Raw genomic sequence first — 22,603 nt, 5'->3', positions numbered from 1 at the left:
GTTCAGTTAAGTAACAAAGGTAACCCAGCCCATAAACTGCCTGCCTTAACTTAACCTCTGTTAGTAATAATAATAATAATAATAATAATAATAATAATAATAATAATAATAATAATAAACTTTATTTTATATAGCGCCTTTAAAGGTGGCTTCTCAAAGCGCTTTACAGGATGACAATAACAATGAATAAGAAGACTACAACAATAAATAAGAAGATTTCACAAGATAGGACACAATTATAATTACAACAATACAACAATAACAATAGAGGAGACTGTGGAAGGTGGTATTAAGAAGAGCAGAGGGGTGAAGAATGGAACCAGTTAAGTAAAGGCTTTTCTGAAGAAGAAGGTTTTGAGTCTGGATTTGAAGGAGTTTAGAGAAGGTGACTCTCTAATATCCTTGGGCAAAGAGTTCCAGAGCTTGGGGGCATAGCAGGAGAAGGCCCTGTCGCCCATACAATGTAGACGGGCTTGGGGGACAGTAAGGAGGGCAGAATTTGAAGAGCGGAGGTTGCGAGGTGGGGAGTAGGGCGATAACAGTTCAGACAGGTATTGAGGTGCCAAGCCATGTAAAGCCTTATAGGTGAGCATGAGGATTTTAAAGTCTACGCGGAATTTGACCGGGTGCCAGTGCAAGGACTCCAGGATAGGAGTAATGTGAACACTTGCACTAGACCTGGTCAGGATTCTGGCTGCTGAATTTTGGACATACTGCAGCTTGTTCAGAGTAGATTTAGATACCCCAGGGAGTAGAGCATTGCAGTAGTCAATTCGAGAGAATACAAATATGTTGATCAGCTTTTCAGCCACAGTTAATGATAGCATAGGGCGTAGTCTTGTGATATTTCTAAGGTGAAAAAAAGATGTTTTGACAGTATGCTGTACATGTGGGTCGAATGTTAAGCCAGAATCAAATATAACCCCAAGGTTTTTCAATTTTGATTGAAGCTCAAGTACAGAGCCATCTACAGACAGGGTTACAGGACTGGCTTTACGAAGTTGATGGGGGGTACCAATAAGCATGACTTCAGTCTTGTCACAGTTAAGATGAAGGAAGTTTTGAGTCATCCAAATTTTTATGTCAGAGATGCAATTAGATAGAATCGAGACAGCCACATCAGTGTCGGGTTTGGTATGGATGTATATTTGAGTATCGTCAGCGTAGAAATGAAAGCTGAGGCCATGTGATCTTAAAAGCTGACCAAGTGGGAACATGTAAATGCTGAAGATCAAGGGTACTGGTAGTAAGGTAGTACTACTGTATTTTCTATTATTTTTTACAAATAACATAATCCATTTAATCCAAGATAAAAACGACAGCCTTGAATTAATACCTTCTTATCCCATAAACAGTTCTAATTGCAGCTAAACTGGAAGTGATGTGTCTTTTACTTTGAGAAGGTCAACAGTGGCTAATGTGTTGGTGCATAAAGAACTGCAAAGCTGCAAGCTGCAAGCCACTCACTCTAATGAACTGATCTGTTATTTTGTATAAGAAACTCCATCCATCCAATTTCTAAGCTCTTTATCCAATACAGGGTTTGCGGAGGAACCAGAGCCTATCATAGGAAGTAACTGGCGCAAAATGGGGTACACCCTGCATGGGACACAGGCCCAGCACAGTCATGCACAAACTCACACCTGGAGCAATTTTCCCAGAAGCCATTTCCTACCAGTATCCTTTTGGACTGTGAGAGGAAATCAAAGCACCTGGAGGAAACCTATGCAAACACAACAAGAACATACAAACTCCACACAGGTAGCACAGCAGGAACTGAACGCAGGGCTCCAGCATCAAGAGACAGCACTGCTGACCACTGCACCACTCGCTGGGGAAATGTGAGTCTGAGTCTTTAATGAGTTCCAGACCTGCAGGAGAGAAGGCCTGTGGCTGCACAATTCTTTCATTCCTACAATAAAGAAGATTTAATGACGTCACTGTGCCATCCTTAATATGAAATAAATGTGAAAAAGAGTGCTATGTGGTTTTAAATCTCAGGTGAAATACTGTTTAAGCAATTTGCTCAATCCTTGAGCAAGATGCTTCATCCGAATTGCTCCAAAACTAAACGCGGCTCCAAGGATGCAAGTATGAGTTGTTTTGGATTCCAAATAAATGAGTAATTAGATGTAACAATAATATAAAAAGCAAACGAGGACTATTTTTTTATTCAGATATGCTGTGAAGGCAAAGGTTCTTTCAACATTTGATGCTGTGACAGATGCGCTCTGATGGGTTAATTTGCCTGATCTTGTCATGAACTTCCCTTGTGCTTTCATATTGACTTAGAATCCAGACACTGAGACATTATTTGTATGAGTGAGCCTCCAGTGCAATGAAAGGAAGGATCAACAGAGCTTTCATGCCTCTCATTTTGGCTAACTGCTCTCAGTCCCAGTGGTTCCTGGACCTGTAGCTTAGAAATTCTCAGTTGTAGTCGCGGAGGCTGAATGTTGTGTAAATGTGACTAAACATTAGCTAGGTGCAGAAGAGCACGATTGCTGAAACACCTCTGGGCAAAATTAACATGGGACTCGTGCCAAGTTTGTTTCTGAAAAGAGCTGTAAGTTTAGGCACAGAACTCAAGTTAAAAGAAACTGAAGTGATCCTGAGACTGAAACTGATAATTTAAGATTCCTATAGTAGTAGAAAGTCTTCTTTTCAAGATCTGGAGTCGTTATTTGAAATAGACCTCTTTCACAGGTCTTATTTTATCTTAGATTGTTAAGTGACTCCCCAGGACTCACAATCGAGAGAGGGTCACTCCAATTGACTGGAATATTAGTGCTCTGTCTGAGTGCTGAGTCACACTGGGCTGTGGTGCTGTGAATCTGACAGACTTAAATAGGACAGTGGAAAGGTTCACATAGTGTGTGAGGTGAGGCTGTCATGTTAGTGTCAGTCACTCAGGACTCTCCAAGACATTACGGCTTTTCAGCAGGGCAGATTTCTTTACCTGGTAATTGTGCTGTGGGGGCTGGGAGATGCCTAAGAAGGAATTATTGAATCCAAGCTGGGGACAAACTGTATACCCTTCAGCACTTTCCAATCCATCATCGCCAGTTGTTGAGCTCAGTGAGCTCAGTCTAAAGGCTTTTGGGCCGTCAGAGGAGATATAAAGACCATGCACGCCTTCCTCCAGAACATACTCTGGCCAGAGCCAAATGCTACTTTGCACTCTGAGAGTTCCATGCCGCTGACAGGAGAGCTTGCTTGAACAGCTAGCTTGGAGAGCCAGTTAACAGCTCATAGATGATAACACATAGATGACAGCACAAAGAACTAACAGGTGCCTGGCGTGAATAAACTGAAAGAATAAACTGGCTGTTCATGCCACTTGGGCATCCCAATCAAAGACAGCCTGCTCTTGTAGTGAAGTTACTAGTGAGATGGGCTAGTAAAATTACTGGTGTTACAGAAACGTGGCTAAACAACAGGTGATAGAGATGGAGAAGCAATGGTAGACTATATTAAAGGGTTAATTGGGTTTAGCTCTCCCTGTACAAAGCATATGTTCCTATGCATTAAATATGTCATGTGTTTTTTCTGTATTTTTTCTGTTTTAATTAATTTGAGTGATTTCACGCCCTCCTGTGGTGAGATGCATATTATGTGATTGTTGCTTCCTAGTTGGAACAGGAAAGGCTAAACTTCATCAGAGATCACCTCAGTGTATTCTTCAGTACACTCTTATTATAACAGAGGGTCAGCTCTAATGGTATACAGTTTACACACAGTCTGATGGATACCAGACACAGGTAAGCGACCCATTCACCCACCCGTCAATTTTCTAAGCACTTTATAGGGTTTTAGGGGCCTACAGTATGCTGGCAAACAAGAGGTGCAAGGCAGGGTACACTCTGGACAGGGTCCATCACAGGGAACATACAGACACAGGCACAAACACGCTCACACCAGGGCCAATTTTCCTCAAGTCAATTAACCTACCAGTATGTCTTTTGATTGTGGGAGGAAACAGAGTACCTGGTGAACACTTCCTCTCACGTGAAACATGGGGATAACGTGCAAACTCCACACAGATAGTACCCCAAGAACTGAACCCAGGGCCCCAGTGCTGCGAGGCAGCAATGCTAAGCACTTCATCACCATGCTGACCTTAATCATCCAGTCATATAAGGAAATTACTGACAAGAGAAGGATGCAAAACTACAGTTTTTACAGTACATATGGTTCTCAGCAATAACTAGCTGCTGCAGTGAATCACAGTGACCACGTTCTTTAGAAATTTCTTTTATGTCAATATATGAGAAGTTGGATGTTATAATATTGGGGGCTTATCTACCACACAAAATTGAAGTCAGACAAAGTGATACAAGACAAAAACTGAACATTTTGTGTGTTTTTAAAACCAAGTGCCAGTTAATGGCAAGGGACGTAAAATCAGTGCTGTTCTTTCTCTGGTGCATTTTGTTTGGAGGAGAACCAAAAACAGCATCAGTAGCTTCACACATCGCACTTGTCAGAGTATAATGCTTAACATCAAGAGTGGTGCAAAATTGAAAATGCTAGAAAATGCTAATATTGTCACTCAGGTTAACAATGTTACTGCCTCTAGGTTTACAGACAATGAGCAGGTGCAACAAAATACATACATTCTATCCAGGATAATTGATTTAATGGAGTTTTATATGTTTTTGTGGAGGACATGACTACAGTTTAGCTAGAGTAGCTTTCAAGATCATGAAATACAAGTAGTTTTTACATTTTATATTGAACTACTAGTGTGTTGTGTGCCTGCCTTGTGCAGAAGTCAAACAGGAGCTGAGGTGTCAGATGAAAGATTTACATCAATACCAAAGAACGAAACTATAAGCCTGTTACTTGTTAATCAGCTCTGATTGTACTTAAATTTGCTCAGGGGAGAGCTTTCTTGTTTGTTTAGTTTTTTTGAAGTTCAGGATCAAAATGCAGAAGGACTGTACACTGTTTTGATGGAGAAATGGAGGTTGTGCCTCGCAAATTAAAATGTGTTGCTCAAACACATAATGGGGCTGCTACAACGAGTGACTCTTTAACTGTTAAGCAGCTAAAACTAAAAGGAATCTATGCACATGCATATTACATTCACTGTTAGGCTCATCATCTAAATACCATCATGCAGCAAGTATGTTCCATTCTTGACCCTGTCAGTAATTTTGCAAATCTTTCAACCTTTTCTGCATTTTTCACAAACTATCGAAAACCCACAGCTGTTTTGGAAGAGTTGTGCAAATGCCGTGCTTTTGACTTTATTTATCCTGAACTATGAACATGTCTTAAAAAAGATTTTCCGCAGGACCAACTGGACATAGTGTGAGGTAGTGTAGCATTAGTGTTGTCCTATGTTGTGCAGAGAAAAACCTAGAAGCAAACTCTGTGTACAGCAATGCTGGATTTGAATGCACTTATGTTAAAGTGATGAAATGTGCTTGAAGAAAACCTTCATGTCAGGAGCTTCCAGCTTCCAGCTGACTCAGATTGCTATTGCTTCCCTGGTTAAAACTTCAGAAATCCAAGAGGTGTTTCAAACATGCACTGAATTAGATCAAATCTTTCTGCTGTAATACAATGAGTCTAGAGAGATTAAACGTACTTGCTGTACTGCCAATTAAAAAAAACTAATCTCCAACTCTCTTCGTTTCAAATATCAAGTAACAGAACTGTTCAATGCTTAGAAAACCTGAAGCCGCAAGTTCCTCTATCAATAAGCTAGGCTTGAATAATATTCTGTTTTTCTTATTTTGCCAATCTTATTTTAAGTGTCATTGTTGCTCCATTTAGTTTATTTTTACTATGTGGTTATATTACTTATATACAAATATTTAACTAATATTCAAAATAATGTATATTATTGTTATGTATATATATTTAAGATTAATGAATATGCCTTGTTTTATGAGACTGGGAAGGCCCACCCCAGTAATATTTGCTTCCATAAGCTGCCTATGGAGATGTATATAACATAATTCGATATAAATTGTTTACAAAGTACATTTTTGACAAATACGTGTTGCACATTAAAGAACATCAAAGTATTGAACAGCTTATGAGAGGTGAGAAACCAGACCCTAGTGAGGACATATTGGTTAATCTTATAGGAAAACATGATCTGATCATAGATCTGAGGTCTGATCATAGCAGTATGCTAGAGAGCACCAGACAACAAAGAGACTACAAAATGAAGAAAGACTGTCTCTCTATGTAGCTGCCAATATTGTAGATGAAAATGTCCTTACCCAATTGCAACTTGCTGTGTTGTTGAAATCGTTATGAAGTCTCCAAAGCCATGAATCTAAAAAAATCATAAACTTCTTACATATAATTTCCCTTTTTATTCTCCAGTTTGAATAAATAAAATAATTCATATTCCAGTAGATTTGATTAATGAAAATTATCTTCATATTCCAGGATTTGTCATTTCAATATACGCTACCTGGCTCTTCTTTATTTTTTTACTTACATCTCCATTCTGCAATACATGACTATGATGTTTCCTGGAGAACCAGGTCCTCTACCCACTCAGTGCAGGATCTGCTGGATTTCAGGAACAAAACAATGGGGATTGGGTTCATGTATTTAGATAGATAGATAATACTTTATTAATCCCGAAGGGAAATTGATGAAATTTACTTTTTGTCTACAAAACTTTAGAAACTAGTAGGAACAGGGATTTTGAAGGTCACAGATGAAGACATTTCCTGTGACAATATTTTTGATGTATACATTTTCATCACACAGTGTACTTGACTCCTTCTACATGCTAGAATGTGAAACTTGTCCCTAATACCCTATACACTGTTTGCCCATGGAGCATAGTCGGCATCTTTTTTCCATGTATTTTTAGAGTGATCGTGTGTCAAGTTTATGTTTTGGAAACAGTTTGTCTTTTTCTTTCTCCACAGTTCTAAGCATTCCTTGGTGTTACTTAATGATTTTCCTAGGTAAATAACTTGAATCTTATACTATCAGAACAGAATTTAGCAGACTGGTCTCAGCACAGTTAAAAAGATGTTATTATCCCCTGACCTGACATAATTGAATCATTTCCTATCCTGCCCTGTGCATGGAGGTGTCTATTTCTTGGACCAATGGTACTAAGGCTGGGAGGTCAGGGTCAGTGGATGCTTGGGATGTTACTGCTAACATAATCATATCCTTATTGCAAGATAAGCTAAGCTGTCTGACTCACTGAAGAGGTTCTTTAATAATAATAATAATAATAATAATAATAATAATAATAATAATAATAATAATAATAATAATAATAATTGCTTACACTTATATAGCGATTTTCTGGACACTCCACTCAAAGCGCTTTACAGGTAATGGGGACTCCCCTCCACCACCACCAATGTGCAGCCCCACCTGGTAGAGGTGGAGATGCTGATGATGTAGGCATGGGAGATTTTAAGGGCTGGGGGAAATCTTTTATTGGCATGGCTCTAATAGTACAATTCATAATAAAAATGAGTTCAAAAAATGATAATACTTTTACTAAAATTTATAGTGATAGCAACTTGTTTTAGGATCTGAGGGAGGCCTACTTAATCCCTACGATTTCCTATTGTACTGTCGTTGCACTCTCCAGTAGAGACGCAATGGTCTTGAGACAGGGATCTGAATTCAGCTGCTGGGCAAGAAGATGAGGAAGCAGTGTTTGGGCAGACAAAAGTGAGCATCTAAGAGCAATCCAAGACAGTCCACAAATGGTACTCAAGCAAGCTGGGTCAGAATAAAGAAGCAATCAGCAATAAGGGACAATTAAGAAATCGAGATCTGAAGAACGAAACAAGGAGTGAAAACCCAGGGAAAAAAAAAAGGGCGGGACTCTATGGCAGAGTGAGGGGTACCATCTTCACGAGACTTAAATATCTGCTGGTGAACAACGAAATTAATAGATTAATTACTTTCAGGTGGTATTGATCTCCATCCCGATCTTGTTACTATGGTAACCGGTGGAGTAACAATCTGAGTGGGTGGTTGCCTGGAAACAGAGGAATTACTGTTGCATGCACCAGTAGAATTAACGTTGTGTGCATAACACCTATTATGTGTATTTCGTGCTCTGCCTCAGTCTTTGTTTTTGTTGGGTGCAATGCAACATCTTTTCACCCTCTATCCAGATGACTGATCTAATCAATTTTACGCTCATACAGGGGTTTGATCTGCTCTCTACATTACTGTAGAATAAGTCCACCCCTAGTTATCTTTCTATGGGATAGAGAATTAGCAGCCTGGTTGGTAGTTCTGACTGGGATGTAGTCTGGGACAATATTTTATCTTCCTCTAAAAACACTGTTTCAAATTTGCAGAGAGAATGTATGTAGAACCACACTAATTTCTCAGTTACAACTTTCTTAGTCACAGATGAAATAAGGGTGTAGTCTTTGCCTACCAACAAGTGTTTTGGGAGTGTCCTGTGCTACTTTGCTTTTGGGTGTACGTGACTAATGTTCTTGCAGTTCTGAATATGCTGCTGAGCCTTTGTCTGCTCCTTCTCAATGACAATTCCCCAAGCTGCTGTCATTCTTCAGGCATGATGTCTTTTGTTTATGTGTTTAATTGCAGACAAAAAAAATCGGTTTTAGAACAGAAAACTCTATTTTCTGAGGTCGGGTGGAGACTGTGATATCCTTAAATTGCACGTTCACAAAAAATGGCTCCAGGGAAAGAAATACTGTGAAGTTACATTTTGTTTGTTCAAAAACCTTGACAATGTGGTCATATGCTCTTTCTCATTTTCTGGGGATTTAATTCTCCTCCCTTTATTAGGATCAGATCCGCATTTTATGTCTTTATGTGTTGTTTTTTGTTTGGAGTGTTGCCTGTTGGTTGAAAATTAATGTAAAAAATGTGAAAGCTGGGTTCTGCACCCACACTACTTTGCAGATCTTTGCTGGATCTTTCAAGAAAAGTCCAGGTTGCTGGGTTCTAGTGGGAGAGAATTCCAGAGGAGCATTTAATGATTTACCCGAAGTGGACCAGAAGATTTCCCGCTCCTTTCCTTCTAGTTACAAAAACGGTAAAAAGTTTTGGTGAATTTATGAGGTAGCTCTTGCTATATGATACTCCATTAAAAAAAAAAGTGTTCTTCCATCCCTCTTGTGTTTTTTGCTGTAAAGAACCCATATAGGCGTGACCCCTTCAGGGGTCATTTTGCTGCAAAAACGTGAGCTCCTTTATTTCACTTAGTTATTCTGTTGGTTAAAGTCTGTCAACGTTCCACCATCTTCAGGTATTGGCTGATCCACAATAGGTACCACCACTGATGCCAATGTAAATGGATGGGCAATTCTGCCATTCACTGCTTCATGTAAGTAAAAGTATTGGGAAACAGATGTGGACTGGGTGTACTCTTGAGTGACAGTAAATCCAATAATTTGGTGGATGAACGAATTAAGTGTGCTTTGGAGAGATAACATCCCAAATAATTTTTAATTAACATTTTGACTTTTTCTTACCTTGGAGATCAATATCTCAGCTGGAATCTGGTAAGCAATGAACTGTTGAATTGCTATACAGGGTATGCGAACTGTTCAGGACATTTAAACTATAGTTGGTAAATGTTGCTCTATTTCTAAACAGGCAAAAAAAATTGTACTGCAGTATTGCATTTTGCCATCTGCACTCAGGATCAGGCTTCACAAATCCCATTTTCTTCAGTAGTCCGGAATCATATTACTTGAACCAGAGACCTGTAACAATACTTTGATTGGCTTGTCTGGAGTTTGACCTTTTACCTTTGTCCAATGTCTGCTGCAGCCTTTGAACAATTTGATATAAAATGTGACTGTTTTAACCTTCGGTACTAATGGCATTACCTTGTTTTTTTTCCCTTCAATCAAAATATCAGTGAGGGACTTTTTAAATCCCTTCGAAGTATATAAAATAAAAGAATTACAGTAAACATACATGAATGTGGACTGCAATCACAATCTTTCAGAAATGCCTGCAATTTCCATTTTTTAACATGTTGATTTTTCTCAATACCATCCAAAGGAGTGACTGGAAAACCTCAAGAGAGCACCTCAAGCTGAAGACGCTGGAGGCTGTTTCAGGTCAGTTTCTCACTCCGATAATTTCCTTGAATGAGCTCATATTGGAGTGGGCACAGGAAAAAGGGGAACTCAGTATTGGTGCTGGGGTGAGTCCCAGTTATTGTGTTACAATAACGATACGGCAGGTCACTCTAAGTAACGTGCACCGCTGAGGATTAGTCCTGAGACACAAAAACTGCTCTTTAACTCAGGGCAAGGATTTGACAAATTCTTCCCGGCAGGCTGGCGGCAGATGCTTGCGAAGCCTTGTTATCTCTGAGCCACTAAAGAGGTACAAGTTGTGCTGCTTTTTAATTAACTGTAGGGACACAGGGTTGAGGCCCATGAAATTAAATCAAAGAGAAAGCACAGAAGATGAATTTGTCCATCCATTCTGAACCCACATGGCATGCCACAAATGCTGGGTATCTCCTGCTTACGTTATATTTTTAAAGCTCTCGGGATCAACAGGCCTCTTTTGGATTTGATTCACACCAGCTTCCTGCCAAGGGATCCTATCAGGCCGGCTCTCAGTTCCTGTCACAATATGCACTTCATGTCACATTTCTGAAGGCTTTGTGGTGTGTGTGATGACCCAATGCCTCATAGAAAACTCTCTGAAACATTTAAATAAGGCACAATCCTCACTCACATAAAATACATTTGTAAAAAAAGACTCCTTCAGATCTTGAATGTGGTAAAAAAGAGAGGTGCAGAGTGCTACAGGGAGAGAAAAAGCATGGTGAAATATCTGAAAACTATTTTTACTAGGTGTATGTAAGACTATTGGCATGCATGTCTGCAGGTTTGTGGGTAACCTCTTCCAGGTGCTTCACTAGTACTGCACAGCGGTATGGCTTTTCCAGCTCCCTTTCTGTCCTCCAGCTAAACTGTGCAGTAGGCATGTGCTCTTCCATATAAAAGCTCAGGGTTACTCTCCCTGAGTTTCATTTACAATACCCTGCTCGGGCATGTTACTCTCTGGGGGCTCCCAATCCCCATATTCTTGGAATTTAAAGTGATTTCAGTCTAGTTTGTTTTTGTACAGACAACACTGAGAGGCTTCAGCTGGGGAGGATGTAATGTTTTGGATTTTTTTTTTGCAAGCTTCAGCCCTGTCATGAAAAGCAGACTCCACACACAACAATGAGCGCTACACATAAACACGTACTTTCTATCCTTGTTTTTTCAATGAAGTGAACCAGCGTGATGCAAATGGAGTCCACATCGGTGGTCACAGTGCTTACTTTGACAGCCTCTTTCATTTAGGGGGCGTGTGGGGTGTGTGGTGTCCATGCCGGTATCTAATGGCACTGTAACTCTGTGGACGAAGGAATTGCTAGGAATTGTTGTAATCGCTAGTTTTCCTTCCAGGGTTACAATTACATCTCATTCAGTCTCCTGTAATGGGTCCATGTACTACATATTGTACATAGTTTGTACCACATGAGCAGCACAAGATTAGTGCATGTTAACTGTTTGACAGAAAGTGTCCCCCGCTCAGACAGCATGTTTTCAACCGAAGAAATCCAGTGGGATTTTGCTTCTAGGGCACATACTTCTTAAGCAATTGGAAGTACTTAATGTCCAGAAGTTCTTAAGCCTTAAACCTCAGTCCTTCAGTAGAAATGTCTGAAGGCCAGATTGTTGTACATATTAACCATAGGAAGGTGAAATCGTTTACGGGAACCATAATGGGTACATTTTTAATCACCTTATCCCAAAACAGATGATTTAGGGTTGTTTAGGAGATGTGGTGATTATTCAGTTGTTTTTTAAATGTAAAAATTCTAGTGCTTTCATTTGTTCACATATAACTCCATATTTTTTCATTAAAGGCAACGTTTTAGCTTTTATTTGGAAATTTATTCATATCCTTGAGGAGAAAATGGAACTGTTTAACATGAACAGTATGTGACTCTGTTAACATATCCATTACTTGCATGCCACCTACATTGTACTGCTTTAAAAAAGAAGGAATCTTCAAATGCCATTACATATACATATACGTATTACAGAAGTTATGGTAAAATGTATTAAGAAGTTACCATTTTATTGATGCCAAGAAATTAGTACAATTCAGAATTATAAAATAGAGAAATCTGCAATTGATCTTTATCCCTTCTGTGTGTTATTTCTAGCTGGGTTTTTTTTGTTACATTTCTGCTTCATTGCAAATAGCTCTTTGCCTGTTCTAGGAATTGCTAGTAATGACCTCCCTGATTAAAAAAAAGATGATCGTTGTGAGAGTTTCTTCAATTTCGTTGTCTCAAATAGAACAATGGTTTACATGAAGAACAACTAAACACACTTTTATATTGGTTGACTGCAAATGGTAGTCTGCAGTACTTGTTCATTTGGTGAGCACTAATGGCATCGAATGGTGATAAGGACATGTATTTACATCTTTATCAGGATAATCAACTACTGTTTTCTTGTGATAGTACTTGAACCCATGGCATTGTTGTAAGTGTAGGGGTGTCCTCATGAATTTCCATTTTGGGCTTTTATAATCTGGCATTCCCCATTCAAGTGGTGAAGCAAGTTCTCACTCTTCCACCTAATCAGCTGTGCAGTGGGACTGCTGGCACAGAATGAGTGCTGTGTGTCGCCCAGGTGGGGCTGCTGGTGCAAAATGGCTGCTGTGTATGTCCCAGGTGGGGCTGCTGGTGCACAATGGCTGCTGTGTGTCTCCCAAGTGGATTGCCAAGCTTTAGTGGTGAATGAAGTGGGTTCCCTCTGTCTGGAGCACTATAGAAATGCTTCAGACATTAAAGTTGCATTACTCTGCAGCTGTTGGCTTTTACAGTCTTGAAAATGTGCATAGGTGTTCGCATTAAATTTTCTTTCTAAGCTTTAAGCAAGAGTACAAGCAGGAAAACATTTTTTTTAGAAATGAATTTCACAAAATCCATGAAGACGATGTGGTTTAATGAAAATGCAATCTGCCCTTCAGTGATTCCACTCTGTAGCATTAGCACAGACAACCTGAAGCAATTATATGCTTTCTTCTTTTTATATAACTACAAATCACATAAGACCACATAAAGCTATAAATTAGAGAAAACTAGCAGGATTATCATGCTTGTCTGATTGCTAGTATCGTTTTGGCTCAAGGACCTCCGCAAGCCATTCCTTTGAAGAACATAACAAACATCCACAACTTCTGTGAAGAAAATATAAAAGGAGTAAGATTCACTTTTTGTGAAGGACTGGGACTAGGTCATTATTGAAAATGAGAATTGTTCTTAATTACCTTACTTGGGAAAATAAAGATCATAATAATAAATTATAATAGTAACCAATGACTGCTGCAACATTTATACAATTTCAGTTGTGACCACAAACTGAGTTTTTGAGGTGTTGAACAATACAGGTGATCTGGTTTGCCAAAACCCTTTGAGACCCTTTGAGGTTGATCTTGAAAATGGTTTGTCATCTCAATAAGAAGCTCTAAAACAATGCTTTAAAGAGTCCCACGGCTGTAATTCTTATACATTTTGCAGATACAGCCTTGTAAAGCCATTGGAAAGAATACAGTTACTAAAACTCAAAAATGTATCTTTGTGTTGTTTTTTTTAGAAAGGCAGCTTTCAGACTGTAGCGTCTTACCATATGGTTTCTAAAAGGCAAAGGCAGAGGAGTGAGAATGTTAGCTTTGTTTGGGCCGAGACATTCCGAGAATGAGACACAGCGTACTTAACTCGTAACCAACACCATGCGTGTCTGACCCAGTACCACACTCAGTTGTGCAGTCACCTCTCAGGAAGGCATAAGCTGATGACACACGGGATACCATGCTCATTTAAATGAGATAATTTATGGTTACATTTATGAAGCAGGACCATTAATCGACGCAGCCCCTGAAGTAGAAGTGACAGTTTGCAAATGATCTACAAACATGGTGGAACAAATGGAGCATAGTGTAAACTCTAATTTGGGTCCTAAATCATTACCCTTCTGTGTGACAGCCCACAAGCCATTTGCCAGTACTTTCAAAAATGAGGGTGTCCTGCCAGGCTAAGAGCTCACTGCAATGGGCCAAACAAAACACTGGCTTGGTGCCAAGGTTCTTCAGCTTGTTGGCACAGGAGCTGCAGGAGTAGCTTTAGACAGGGCCTCTGGAATACTGGAATACTGGAATACTGGGAAAGGTCACTTCAGAACTCTCCGGCTGCCAGTACGATATAATTACTAGGTCCTACAGGGAGCCAATTTGAGAAAAAAAAGAAAGTAAATAAATAATTAAATGGGCTTAAAATAAGGACAGCTTTAATTCTATTTAGAATACAAGGAGTGGAAGAGGGGCTGGGCCAATGGTTAGCATTCGAGCCTCACAGCGCTGGAACTCTGGGTTGTATTCTGGACCTGGGCTGCTAGTTGTGTGGAGTTTGTATGTTCTCCCTGTGTTCATGAGAGTTTCTCTGGGGTTCTGATTTCCTCCCACAGTCCAAAGACATACTGGTTGGTTAATTGGCTACTGGGAAAATTGGCCGTGGTGTGAGTGCATGTGTGTTTGTGTCAGTCTGCCCTGCAAAAGACTGACGTCCCATCCGGGGTGTACCTTGCCCTGAGCCTGTTGCTTCCAGAGATAGGCACTGGCTCCTCTGTGACCCTGTATCAGATAAAGTGTTTATACAGATTGTGCTTAATTGCATATCAAATTCTCACATGGCTACCTTATGGGTGACAGACGTTTAATGCAAACAAAAACGGCAAAGAAAAATTAAGAAAAGTGAATGTTAGTCCTACATGTCCTTTCTGTGCTCTACATATTGCATTTTGGAAGCTATAAATGAATATGTGCCCATGTTGGTCTTGTTCTCATGGCAATGCTTAGACACCACTATGTGGATATGTTTCAACACAAATATTGTTGTTGATGTGAAATGCTGCATAAATCAAGGTAGTATTATACCATAGTGTAACATTGTGCACAGAATGCTTCTGTATTAAGAGAAATGTATTTTGGGTTGCTCTGAGCTATACCACATAATGGCTTTATGTGATAGGTTGCTCTTATATCACATAAAGTCATTATTTGATGTTTTTGGTAACTTTATACAAGCAAGCAAATGAAACATTGAACATACCAGTTCCATATGGATGTGTGGATGTGTCTCAGCAGTGTGGTTTAGCCAAATCTTAACTGGGCTCCTGTTGTTATTTTAAGTCATTCTAAGTATTCAAGGTATGGTCACACTGTACTGTTGAGATAGAATTGAGTGAAACCGGTCTAGATCTGCTTTGACTAGTTTCTTATTTAAGAGAGAAGCAGACAAAAGTAAAAAAAATAAATCAGTTTTCATATGCAGGGAGTAAATAGACATACTGTATGTGAAAATCTTTTAAACCATTTTCATCTTCACAGTTAAACCCTATTTAGCTATTTTAGATCAGACACACACACACATTAATCTCCCTCATTCAGACATTAATGATGCTATCTCTATAACAATAACGTGACTATGACAACTAAAATGACATTTTAGTAATCCTACTTGCAATTAGAATGTCAAGTGCAACATAAACTTGTTTAAGTGTCACAAATAAGAGAACACACATGCTGAAGTTTTCATTACAAAAAGTCCAAGGACAGTAAGATCAGTGGTAGGTTAGTAATAATCTGGTTCCTGCTAAAAATGTGTGGAGTTGTGGCACTGTGGCTAAGGATCTGCTTCTGTGGCTGGAAGGTTGCTGGTTTAAATCCCATGGCTGGCAGGGGAATCCTACTCTGTTGGGCCCCTGTACAAGCCCCTTAACCCCAACTGCTCCAGGGGTGCTGTATAAATGGCTGACCCTGTGTTCTGACCCCACGCTTCTCTCCCTGTCTGCGTGTCTCATGGAGAGCAAGCTGGGGTATGTGAAAAAAGATGAATTCCTAATGCAAGAAATTGTATATGGCCAATAAAGTTATCTTAAATAGCCCTGAAACGCAAACATTGTGATACACATTTTACTCTGTCAATAGCTTCACTTTGATTGTTATGTCACTTTGATTGTTAAGTTTAAAAAACTCCACAATTGGGCAGATTAGATTGTGAAGTTTATATTTTCCCGCAGGCAAAGATGATTTAGGAATATGAAAGAGATGCTGTCAGATTAAGTTTGAATACTTGGTAACGACTGCAATATTGCATTAAGCTGTGTTGTTGAAACCTTATGTGCAATTTGAACTGTAAACCAGAGCAAATATCAGAGTGAGTTATTTAATCACTCACAGGACTTTTTTCTGATCTCTGGATGTTGGTTTAAAGTGAAGGCTTAGGGATAAATGTCAACGAGAGATAAATTGAGAACATTCTTACAAACAAAGGGATACAGTTTGTGTAAAAGGACAAGTTAATCTGTTGTATATTCTTTAAAAGTTGCCTTAATTTGTCCCGAAATTTGGGTGTTATGCATACTCTGTCCTTAGTGTACTCCTGAACCCCAAACTTTTTTTACTGTCAGTTTCCTGTGCTCTGAGTTTCTTTCAAGAGTTATGACAAAATATTCCTAAATAGCTCAAATTCGGTTTAAACTGCTCTAATATTGGCAACCTTTTTAAAAACTAAATTTGAAAAATTTTCCACATTGAAGCATATTCATGTGTTTAAAATCCAAGGACCTTTTTTTTTGCAATTCTTTCACAAGATTTTATCAGAACATAAATTAATAATATAATATCATGAATTCAAGAGTCCTCAAGATTGAACATGCTCTCTGTAGAATGTAATTGCACAAAATCTCATAACATAAAAAGTGAAAGACTGTAGAAAATGTTTTGAGTATTAATTATTAATGCTTTATTTTGGTTGCCATTTACAAAAATACAGCAGTACAGTGCAAATATATGGATATATATACTATCCAATTATATATATATGCTATATAATACTTTCATTATTACATGTACAGTTTGAATAACACATAACATGACATGCCTGAAATTATTGTGCATGCGTGATATATTCATTGTAGTTAAATACTCTCTGAAGTACAACATATTTGTATTATATTACAAACACAAACAAAACTACATTAAGAAGCCTGGGCACAATTTTGGTCACCCTGTTACAAAAAGATATGGCTGCTTTGGAATCAATCCACACAGAAGTGACCATTTTAGGATTTAAAGAACTGAGCCTCTCTAGTGTTAGAAAGAGATGACAATGAGGAGATCTAAATCAAGGTAACAGAATCTTCAAACCCAAAGTCAACTAAGGCACCCTAGTAGACCTCTTCAGAATAAACAAACACAATCATGGTGACACAAGTGGGGGAACTGCATTTAAAACTGCAGATGGGGGGGGGGGGGATTTTTTTTCTTGAAAGAGTTATGTAAGTCAGGGAAACGTTACCCAGCCAAGTCGTTGTCACTAATAACCTTTCTCCCTTCAAGAAACAGCTGGTTGAGATTCTCTGATCAATTAGCTAGTAGCTAACCAGCTACACTAAAAGGTCTCCTGTCATTTGTAACCTTTGTTATATTACCATGTCCGTCTGATCATATGGGAATATGAATAAAACTGCAGTCCACAGTTTTGTTCCCAATCGTCACACTGTGCATGCAGAAATAAAATCAGCACTGCAGTCAAAAGAAATAAGAAAAGAGCCAATTGCTTGTTCACTGCATTTTGCCAAACACACCAAGACTTAAATATGGCCTTCCCCTAAGGCCTGCACTGTGATGCATGATCCAGTGCATTTATGCTAAGTTGTAGCCAGTAACTTGAAACAGGAACATGAAAATGTAGTTGGCAATTTCTTCAGAAATACCACATCTAGAGCTCTGCTACCATAATTATTGGTTATATTTTTCAGCCTTGTTTATCTCGGAGTCTGGGGGTACCAATTAAGAACGTTAAGCCTGCAATTACTGCGTTAAAAATAATAAAAACAATTTACCTAAAATACCTGCAGTTTGTCTGGTGATTTGGTGTGGCAAGTTCAAATTACAGCATTTGGACATTACCCCAGCTATGTAAGAATTCTGCATCTGAATGATTGGTATAAATTATATGGATGGAGAGGACTACTAGAAAAGAAGCAGAATACAGACTCCAAAGTGGTGAGTGGGCTTGATATCTTCGGGCTCCGTGAACTAGCATCTGACTCACTGAATCGTCAAAGTTTAGTGTCTCACCTGACCTGCTATTTCTGCCAGGGTTGTACTCCAAAAGGAAGCAGGTAGCCACATGTTGGGATTAACCCTGGGATAATCCTTTGTCAGGGTATGATCCAGCCAGAACTGCCAAGTTAGATCAGGAGTCTGAGCAGCAGCCAGATCGGATCAGTCAGAAGGAAGTATATCTGAAACACTTGCGAAACATCCCCACCAAAGGATCATAATGTCACATAAGAAAAGATTAGTTTAAGACTCAGCATCTTGAAATAAAGAGCTACGGACAGGCATAGTTGAATCACTAGTTCCTTCAGGACAAAACTCTTGAAGAGACTGAAGAGATTCATGCAGGTGGACAAATCAAGACAGACTGAATGTCATTTATGTGCAATCCTATCTGCTTACTGTATATCAGATTGGGATCAGTACATGGACGTACAGTAGGCTTTCCCAAATACACAAACACGGTTTTGATGTACTGTAGAACCTGGCGTGCATTCTAAATGTAGAGGAGACAGACATTGGATGTAGGTGGCAATTCAGGAATGTCTGAAAGGCGGAGATAGCCTTGTAAAAAACAGCCATTGTGCCATGTGTTGGAAATTTTTGTATAGTTTCTAATGGATGTGCAGTGATCATTCCTCAACATCCATTCATAAGAACATTAGTGTGTGCCCTGAGCAGTACTTAGTCTATAAAACTGTTCTGAAAACACTCTTGAATTCAGAGCACTGTGGAGGATGCACCTTGTGTGTGTCTTTCTGTGTGTTCTTTAGAAGTTGGCCTTTTTCATAACAAGTTACAATTCATCTCAAACATTTTCTGAAATGTGCAGGGACTTCTGTCTTCCTCTGCAGTGCTAAGCTCTATTCTGGAGGATCAGGCTAGCTTGCATTCTACACAGAAAAGGGGGATTGAAGCAGGTTTGCATAAAGGTGGAATTATGATGTTATGAAGGCAACCAAGACTCCGATATAGGGATTGGGCTCAGGGCAACGCCAGATCACATAACTGCTAACGTCTGAGCTGGTACAATAAAAAATGATTCCCATTACTGTCAACCACCAATGGAGGGGCAGTTGAAAATGGAAATCAGATGCCCAGCTTGCTTTGCTCCAGATGAGAAATATAGATGGGCAGTTGAGCTGACAGAGCAGAACTAATCAATATCACGAGGCTGTGTGCTTGAATTTGAGTTGGCTGCTGTGCACCTAATTGGGGGATGTTAATGGCTTTTCATCCACACTGTATAAACCATCTTAACTTTGAAAGATACATTTTAAATGAGCACTACTTTTGGCTTTAGCAACTCTATGCAAGCAGCCATATATTACTTTTATTGGAAATGTTACTGTTGCTTGTTAATGTAACAGTATCCTGACAGAACGACGCACTTACGTCTGTTGCCAGGTTTTATGTATTTTTGTTACATTTTGACAAAAAATAAAAAGAGGCAGATTAAATCCGTTTTCCTAGTGGCCTAAATTAGAAGGCAAAAACAAATTCTGGTGGGACTGATTTGCCTCATCAACCGTCCCTTCCACTAAACAGATTATTAGTGAGGCAAGCTAGGAGGTCTAGTGGCGAAGCACATCACGGCAGCGCTCATAACGTGATAGCGAATCCAGGGTCTGGAGGTCTCGGGTTTCCGTGCGATTACTTGCGACGTGTGGAAAACCGATGGTTTTTGGGGTTTTGCAGAATTATATTGCCTTAATTAAATATGATATATCAGCCCTGAAGTGTTCATAATTAAAAGCATACGCAGACAGGCGCTGTCGTGATAGCAAAAACAGAGACTGCGCTGCAGTTTTCATTACAGCCAGAACAGCAGTCTGTGCATGTGAAGACATCTTCAACCTGATAAAAAAAAACGATTCCCATTCAGAAGCGGAACGCCAGTCACGACCAGCAGTCCCTGTAATCTGTTTTGTACCTCCGGCGGAGATGACAGTGTGCTGCGAGTGTCTCAACTACAAAAAAACATTGTAACATCGTCTCCAAGTGTCTATCGAAAGCTGCGGTTAGGCTATTTAAAAAAAAAGTTGTACCAAGGTTTTGCCGTTATTGGAACGGTGCACTTTGGTTAACTCGGACATTTTATACACCACAGCCACATTAGAAGAACTTAAGACGTATGTATGCGTTTTTAGAACACGTTACTTGAGGATGTTTTACAAGACGTCAGAATGTTATGCAATCCCAAAATGACTACAGGACATTACAGCAGCATTGTGATACATTATAGATTTTTGGTTGCGATTAAATTATAAAGAATATTTCAACAACACATCAGAATTTTTTAATATACATTGAAACAACATTTCTGTTACCCAGTTCAACATTTGTACTGTGCTGTGCTTGGAATGACAATGTAATTATTCTCACTGGTTCAACTCAGATTTCTAACCTCACTGCTTTGTTTTCTTCACCGTTTCTGGCAGTGTGGCCAGAGACTATTTGCATGAAAGACTACAGTCACAGTGACATTAGTGTGAGAGCTGCAGTTCAGTTGTAGTTCACATTTTATTAAAAACGTAATTTGTCTTCATAATTCTTTTCCTTCCAACTCCATCCAAGGTTTTTGGAGTTCTACAAGCCTAATGAGATATGCAACAAACAAAGATCAGCTGGTTATACTGAAGTTACCATTAGCCCTAAGGCTTATTTGTAATTCTTGGGTTCAAGGTTAACACAACCCATCCTTAGTGACTTAGTGGGATTTTCTAAAAGAGTCTGACTTTATATAAGAAAGAAACTCCAAGAGACACTTTGGTGTGATAATCTGAATGGTTGCAGTTTTCAGAACTTCTCAAAATAGCTTTTGATTGACCTGTTGTGCCATATAAGCAATTGCGTGAAAATCTGGGGAGATCGGACTATTAATGATAATACAAAAATACTGTTGATAATGACTCATAACGCCAGTGTGTAAAAGACTAAAGCATGTGTTCTAGATTAGATAAAAAGCTTGTTTTTTTATCTTTTGAAACCAACAAAAGCAACATGAACTTTTGAGCTAAAGCACTCATAAAAAATGGTAATATACAGTATGCAACCTTTAAAAACATCAGTATGTCATTCTAATTGCACAAAATTCTAAGTAACTCATAAAACTAGACTTCAGAGTTAGTTTTTATATAATTAAACAGATTTATCCAATAGAGGTGGCAGGGGAACAGAAGCCAATCCTGGCTCGCAAGGGATACAAGGTGGAATAACACCCTGTACAGGACACCAGTCCATCACGGACACACAGACCATAACAAAAACACACAAACTTGGACCAGAGGCAATTTTCCAAGAAGGCAATTAAACCACCCTATGACTTTGCACTGTGGGAGGAAACCAGAGCACCTGAAGGAAAACCATGTAAACATGGGGAGAACATATCATCTCCACACAGATAGGACCCCAGGTCGGGAACTGGACTCAGGGGCCCACTGCTCCACACAGAGTTATCAGTAACAAACTATCTATACCTTTTGAAAGGAGCCATAAGTACATCTTTCTATCGCAGAGGACCTGCTTGTCGGCAAGAAAAAACCTTATTTCATTTGTTCCTGCAGTTTTCTAATGAAATACTATTAAATAGCCACCCATCCATTTTCTAATCACTTCATTCATTTCAGGGCTGCAGGGTAGCCAGAGACTATTACAGCAAGCACAACAGGCACAAGGCAGCATACACACTGACTAGGAGAGCATCTATATCACATGTTACATATAATTAAATGTGCCATTTTTTAATTAAATGAGTAACCACAAACCAAAAGGTTAGGTAATCCATTTTTCCAGTTACACTTTTAATTTCCCTTGTAATAGTGTTTATGCAGCTGCTGTGTAATTTCAGTGGAATGACAGTATAAACACAAAAGGTATACCAGTGGTAAACACACAATTTGTCATCAGAAAACCAGTTAATAAAGTATGAACACAGAAGACAAGAAAAGAGAAGGAGGTAGTTCAATTGAAAGGGATGGAAAGGAAAAAAATGCAGTGAATAAGATCACATCTGAATCTGTTAACTAACGTCAGGGCCCATAATCCTTGGCAGGTATAATAAAAATCAGGGGAAACGTCTTAGTATATACACTTAAAAATAACAGCACAAGAAAAATGTTTGTTAATGTTATTTTGGCTACAAGCCTAGTAACAGAGAAATCCCAGCACTGCGAACCCCTGAAAGAGTAACAGGTGTTCTCCTTCAATGCAAAGACTGCTTCAGTCTTTCCTAAGTACGTACAGTATATGTTCTCAAAGATATTCTATGTCTAATTTCGACAAAAGGTTGTTTGAGCTTACACTTTGGAAGCAGTTGATTTCCAAGGGAACTTAGCCTCTTCAGTAATACGTACTGTAGCGTCCCTGCCTAGTCCCTGTTGTGTGTGCATAAATTGATATACAGGTTGTTAAAGCATACCTGTACATGGCCTGGGTTTAAACTTCAATGCTT

At 39.1% G+C, this 22,603-nt stretch overlaps 1 long non-coding RNA gene across 2 annotated transcripts in view; it reads left to right on the top strand.

Annotated features, from left to right (window-relative positions):
- Positions 1 to 22,603, top strand: part of LOC148650359 (uncharacterized) — a 74,479-nt gene that overhangs the window by 41,470 nt on the left and 10,406 nt on the right. Inside the window, exon 1 of one of the 2 annotated variants that reach the window (XR_015926093.1) lies at positions 9,573 to 10,061. The exons of the other annotated variant lie outside the window; for it this stretch is intronic. This is a non-coding gene — a long non-coding RNA (uncharacterized LOC148650359). Of the gene's footprint in view, positions 1 to 9,572; positions 10,062 to 22,603 lie in introns of those variants that run through there. 2 annotated transcript variants of the gene reach the window in all.

The sequence above is a fragment of the Lepisosteus platostomus genome, chromosome 13, assembly GCF_059453375.1.
Source record: "Lepisosteus platostomus isolate fLepPlt1 chromosome 13, fLepPlt1.hap1, whole genome shotgun sequence".
In the NCBI taxonomy this organism is placed as follows: domain Eukaryota; kingdom Metazoa; phylum Chordata; class Actinopteri; order Semionotiformes; family Lepisosteidae; genus Lepisosteus; species Lepisosteus platostomus.
The sequence above is the reverse complement of the archived record's forward strand: the minus strand, read 5'-3'. Positions and strand labels throughout refer to the sequence as shown.